The sequence below is a fragment of the Xenopus laevis genome, chromosome 5S, assembly GCF_017654675.1.
Source record: "Xenopus laevis strain J_2021 chromosome 5S, Xenopus_laevis_v10.1, whole genome shotgun sequence".
In the NCBI taxonomy this organism is placed as follows: Eukaryota; Metazoa; Chordata; class Amphibia; order Anura; family Pipidae; genus Xenopus; species Xenopus laevis.
In genome coordinates, this window is record NC_054380.1 from 100,112,629 (window position 1) to 100,119,660 (window position 7,032).

Genomic DNA, 7,032 nt, shown 5'->3' on the forward strand with positions numbered 1-7,032 from the left:
AGCTCCCTGCAGTATTGTGTAGGCAGGTTACAAAACTGTGCATTTGCAAAATCTTAGGGGCAATCAGCTGTGCATTGTCTTTGAACCCTGCTCCCATTTATTGAGTCCCAGCTATCTCTTAATCAATACTGTACTGTATATATGCAGATGCAATGAATTTATTTGTGAATATTCTGACAGATTTACTCTACACTCTAAACCCTACACTCCAAACATCTTCCTAACATATTCCTAAAGTGAACAAGATGTATTTAGTTCATTTTTATTTTATCCCCTATATAAATAATATTGGCAGAAAGACGCAACCCTACACTCAATGTAATGAAGAACATTTTCACTGTACTGGTGCCACTTGCAGGTTAAAGTCACAATAACGTGACAAAACACTGTGTATAGTATTAGATTTATATCTAGGGTATTTGTTTCTGTAATTTTTTGTTCAAGGGGGTGTATAGTCATTTTTTAAGTGTGTGTGTATAGGTTCTTAACACAAAATAAAACAACTTAATGAATTATAATAATAATAATAATAATAATAATAATATATGTCTGTTAACATTTTCGTACCTGCTTTGAGATACAGTTTTTGCAGCTCTCTCTCCTCTCCCTTGATCTCCATCAAGGAGCGGTAGCCCATACTGTATCATGCTTTGTACCCTTGCAAATCTCTTGTGTTCTTTCTGGTGTGTGTGTAAATCAGACACAATTGTCCTGACAGTTTTCCAAGCCAGATTGCCATTGTCTATAGTGTTTGGCATGAGAGTGATGCCTGCACCAAATTCTTTAGATGCAAGGGTGCTGCACCTATTGATGCAGGGAGCTTGCATCTATAAATTGTATATTGGCCCAAACTTCATGGTATGCAAGTCTTTGGTGTCTCTTCAAGTACAAAAACAAGTTAATTCCTGTCTTTAAAACCTTTATTATTATGTATGAAACACTAGACAATTTTGGGGTTCACTAAAAAAGTATTATTCCACATACCCAAATGCTTCTAGATTCAATGATTTTTAGGAATGTTAACCAAGTTATGATAGTTGTTCAATCTATGATATTGTAATACATCAATACTGTTGCACTGCAATCCACTTCTGCACTGATATCATGACTCAGGCAGAAGCCAGAATGTAGCATGAGTGTAAATACAGTATAAACACCACTAGGTGATTTTGGGTCAGTGTTCTACATAAAAATGTTCTGTCACTGAAAACCATTCTTCCCCCTTTGCAAAAATCACACAATACTCTTGGATCAGATTATTCCTCCAGTATGTTCTTGAAATATGGGAGGAAACTGGAGATTCTAGAGGCAAATCCTGGCAGAGAATCTCAAAGCAGATGGTGCCCCAATCTGAATTGAACTCAGAAATGCTAACCACAGTTCAAGTTTAAAGCTTCTACGATAGTATAATGCGCCAATAGTTGAAGTTGATAAATAATGTATTATACTCAAGTCATGGTGACATGACCATCTCACACTGAAATAAAAACTGACACTTGCAACAAGCCAGATTTATAATGACCCTAAAGGAGACAATGAGTGTGAAATGAGCCTAAAACGTTAAGTCTGGTATGTCTACAAGTTTGTGAATCGATCACTAAATATGACATTTATGTAGAGAAGAAGGGAGAGAACTAACAAGTTGAACACGGCCTTTGATATATTTAACAGAAAATAGCAAAACTAGAACAGAATAAATAACATGAACTTTGATCACGGACGCTTGAAATGGCAGAGCAAATAGCAGACAAGAGGTTAGAGGTTAAATCATGAAAGTAATTCAGTGTAGCCTATTGAATGAATTGGTCCTTTGATATTAGTACAAACAGACTGCATGAGCCTTTTGATTCTTACATATTTCATCTTTAAAATAATTTTAATTAAAATAAAGAAGAGCTGTAAGTTATTGAACAAGATTTATGGTGTTGGACAGACATAGAGCTGTTGGGCAATCATTATTAAAATATTCTACATTCAATACACAACACAAATGTCTGAAAAATGTATAAATCCAGTACAGTGGATTAGTAATAATACTGTATAGAGCCTCAGCCACAAAGTTGTTATGTATATGTCTTAAGGAGGCTCCAGAGGTGGCTGAAATGCCAGTGCCACATATACAGTATATAGTGATAGAAGGAGCACCCTCACTGCTCATTCAGCAAGCATTTCCCCTGTTCTGGCTGCATTTTGGGGTGTCAGAGGGCTCAGGCCAGCCCTGTCCTTACAGCTTGTCCTATAGCCTGAAGTGAACCCTCTGCCGCACCCTAACTTGCACATTATTGAGTGAATGAGGCACCTACTGTATGTACATTCACCTCCAGCCTTTCCAGAGCTGTCTACTCTGCCTATTTTCTTGAGTCACCAGATTTTGGCCTCCTTCCCCCAATCTCCCATTACTCTTGACCATACCCCATGATTTTCCATGATTTTGGACGATTTGCTGTGAAAATCCAATGTCTGCATATGCAGAACATCTCAGTGATGTCAGCTGGAAAGATGTGCACATGTGCAACATATTATCTTTGGTTTCAGGAAATGTCTGTGCATGCAGGTGATGTCACTTCCGCCTACGCTCCTCCTGGTAGGGAAACTTTTGGTGGTGCTCTGCATATCCCCCTACAAATTAGCAATGAAAGTTGATAGCATTGCCTATCTTGAATGCATGCTGCGGAACACAAACAGCGTTGTGTTCAAGGGGGTAATTGCAAGTCTCTAAGCTCCAAAACAGTGTGACACATATGGGGGAACATAATCAAAAAAGTTTGCACTTTTGCAGTTTTACATAAATATTCTATTTGTAGTGGTTTCTGAGATATTAGTAGTTAGACATTATTAAAGACGATTTTGACCTTTGACTTAAAGGGATACTGTCATGGGAAAAAGTGTTTTTTTCAAAATGAATCAGTTAATAGTGCTGCTCCAGCAGAATTCTGTACTGAAATCCATTTCTCAAAAGAGCAAACAGATTTTTTTATATTCAATTTTGAAATCTGACATGGGGCTAGACATTTTGTCAATTTCCCAGCTGCCCCATGTCATGTGACTTGTGCCTGCACTTCAGGAGAGAAATGCTTTCTGGCAGGCTGCTGTTTTTCCTTCTCAATGTAACTGAATGTGTCTCAGTGAGACATGGGTTTTTACTATTGAGTGCTGTTCTTAGATCTACCAGGCAGCTGTTATCTTGTGTTAGGGAGCTGCTATCTGGTTATCTTCCCATTGTTCTTTTATTTGGCTGCTGGGGGGAAAAGGGAGAGGGTGATAATCACTCCAACTTGCAGTACAGCAGTAAAGAGTGATTGAAGTTTATCAGAGCACAAGTCACATGACTTGGGGCAGCTGGGAAATTGACAATATGTCTAGCCCCATGTCAGATTTCAAAATTGAATATAAAAAAATCTGTTTGCTCTTTTGAGAAATGGATTTCAGTGCAGAATTCTGCTGGAGCAGCACAATTAACTGATTCATTTTGGAAAAAAAAAAAAAAATCCCATGACAGTATCCCTTTAACTTTTATTGTGTTATAGAATATATTCTTAACAACTATTCAAATGGTTTTCATTTCTATATGGTTTTTCAATTATTCTCCTTCTTCTTCTACATCTTTTAAATTTTTCAAAATAAGTGAAAAAATATTTTTTTTACAATTTCTTGTTATTGTTACTTTGTATTATTTATCTTTCTGTTCAGGCACTCTCGTGTTCATATTCTCAGTATCCCAATCACCCATTTCCTGATTTCTAGGGTAAGTTGGACCTAGTAACCAGATTATCTACTGAAATTCTAAACTGGAGAGCTGCTGATGCTGACCAAAGAGATAAATAATTAAAAAAACACAATGAATCTATTATGGACCGAGTTCTCAGATCTACTTAGTAAGATTCTACGGAACCCCACCCCAATGGACATGTGTACCTTTCTGTTGGGCAGACCATTCCCAAGAGTGGGCAAAACCACTCAAGCTTTGGTAAATCAGATATTAACAGCTACCCGAATATCAACAGCATCCCACTGGAAATTATACCAACTCTGGAGGAAATTAAACGCCGAATCGAGGCCAATAAGATTTTCCAATATGGCATTGCCAAAATCCGCAATAAAATCCCTCTATAGCTAGAGATATGGGCACCTTGGGAAATAATAACTATGGAAGATTGAATTTGGATAATCCTTCCTCCACAAATAGTAGACCTGAACTGTCTCTTATGGTTTCTTCTCCACAATAACCTCCATTTTTGCATGACCACTATTTAGGTCAACAATATAATAATGATTCTATATTGTTTCTTTTCTTTTTTTTTATATATACATAAAATTTACAATGTGCTGATGCTTGGTTTCAACTGCTGACTGTTAAACAACATTGCTATGATTAATAAAAAATTTACGTTACAAAAAAAACCAATGAAAATAAAACATTAAAGCCAATTGCAAATGATCTTAAAATATCACTATTTACAGCATAGTAAAAATTAATCAAAAGGTAAACTATCCATTAAAAGTGCTACTGTATTCTATATGCACTTACTGTATGTGGTTTACACAAAAGTCACAAATTACACATGTGATCAGAGGAGTAGAGTGAGTGTACATTAATTTATTGTTGGGATTTAAATCCCCTTCAAGCAGAATCACAAAGCCAATAATATTTGTGCAAATGAAAAATTCTTTACACAACTGAAACTTTTCTCAAGTTTGCATGTTTCTATTAATTTTAATTATCCTATGTAAAAGTAATACAAACTACAGTGACTAAATAATAGCAAGGCAGTAGCACTGCTAGAGTACCTAAGGGCAAGAAGGCAAAAGAGAAACATTAACTCATGCTTTTTAATATTCTTAATAGTGAAATAGACAGAGACATCAATAAAGTTACAGAGAACCTAAAACCCAAGACCCTGCACTGCTTAACAGTCCATAATTGAAGAAATTAAAATATGTAAGCTCACAGGCCAAATTGACATGGTAAATCAGTATTCTGCATGGCTTAGTTAGATCCTTTTGGGTAGATTCACCAGCGTCAGCTTTGCACAGCTCACACCAGTTTGCCAGGTGCAAATGTGATACGACTACACCAATTCACTAATATGCAGAGTTTTGTCCTGGACGCCGAACGCTGGCGACTTTTCTCTAGTGTAAGTGCTAGTTTCTTTTTAGGACTTCACTTGGTCTGAGGTGGCGAAGTCAACTCCGGCGAAAGAGGTAACATTCAGTAAAATCTGCACTTTACTGAATTTGCAGAGTAACGACCTTTCGCCAGAGCGAAAAATCGCCTGGCAATAGACTGTGAACGAAAGATAGCGACGGTCTCTTTCGCTCGCAAATTGGTGCCTGCGCTTGCTAATTGTCGCTAGCGTTAGCCACTTCGTCCTTTAGTGAATCTACCTGAATGGCTTTAATGTAGGGTTTTTTAAGACTTGCTTGATGATCTTATGTTTTTATCAAAGCAGCAATCTATTTTTTCACTAGTGGATGGATCTCTAAATACTGATATTAAATACACATAAAGGAAAACCTGTACATATTTTTCTTCCATGACTGCAATTACATTTCCCCATGAAATACGACGACATAGATAAGCCAATATGGAACTAGTATAACAGCTCAGACAAAAAATGTAAATATCTGCATAATATGGGCTACCTGCGCAGATAAATCTATGACAAAAGTCTTTACTAGAACCTTATTGAAGAACAAATATAAACCCTGCAATTTAAGGGTGAGTTATTTTTCCATTATACCTCTGGTTGTTCAGGTTTAGCAGGCAGCAGTGTTAAAAAATGGTAGGACTGCATTAATATCTGCAGACCTTTCCTTACACCTAAAGTTTGTGACAGTTAATTCATTAGTGCAGCTAATTTTGATAAAATGCTATCACAATTACTGATGGCATATCACATAGGGTGCTATATCACTTACAATATCACAAAAATGAATTGCAGCAGCGAGAGCCTTCGTGATACTGGCAAAGGCAATCAACTGTGAGTTTGCTGCTTTCATCTTTCAGCAAGCCATGCAATATTGATGCAGTGTTGACAATGCTGGACATTTTGAGTAAGGGGCATCTAACATTGCTATTGACTTTACATTTCGGTTTACCCATATCATAGGAAATAAATAATAGGTTATTGAATATCTGACTTTCGGAATGAATGGGTATTTATTTTGATAGCATCTGGCTTTCCGTAAAAGTAACACTCTATTTAGATCACGTTTATTATATGGCAAAGCACAAACACAGTGAAGGGATCTTCTAATAGGTTGTGTCTCTAAGAAAAGTGTTTTTCTTCTCATGTCAAAGGAAAAATATACTTTGGAGAGCAGCACTATACACTTCCTACTCCCAATCAATTTCCCCCAACATGAAATATATCTTGAGCTAGCCCCCTACTATAAAACTATTTTAATTAAATCCACCCTCCTCATTTGGCTGAATAGCTGCATTCATCTCATCCCTTGATCAAACTAAAATATAGTAAATCCTTATTGGAAGTAGAACTAGTCTATTGGGTTTATTTAATGTTTACATGATTTTCTAGTAGACTTAAGGTATGAAGATTCAAATTACAGAAAGATCCATTATGTAGAAAGCCCCAGATCCCGAGTATTCTGCATAACAGTTCCCATACCTGTAGTTGTTTGACAACAAAAAATATCAATGTATCCAACTGCTTGGCTGACGGAAGCCCTTCTGTAACATAAAAACTATTAATCAATAAATGGGCTTCAAACACACACAATGCATTTATGCATGTTACACCTACTGGTATATCCCTTTGTATATATTTTAGGATGGCAGGAGTGACTATACCTTTTCCAGAGGTAGCACCCAATGCAGAGGTATACACCTTTGTTTTATTCACAGCAGGGCTTTCCACAAACTGGGCTCTTTTTAATTCACACAACATTGTTAAAAGAGAACTACCCCCCCATCAACTACCCTAGATCCCTCCTCCCTGCTTCCTATCTGCATAGTGAATTATTACAGAAAGGATCCCTGGACAGCATGCTCACCTATTTATGCAGAGTAGC

At 36.8% G+C, this 7,032-nt stretch overlaps 1 pseudogene; it reads left to right on the forward strand.

Moving 5' to 3' along the window:
• The window catches only part of LOC108717454, a 111,373-nt pseudogene extending 107,260 nt beyond the window's left edge, over window positions 1-4,113 (forward strand).
• The last annotated feature ends 2,919 nt before the right edge of the window (window positions 4,114-7,032 follow it).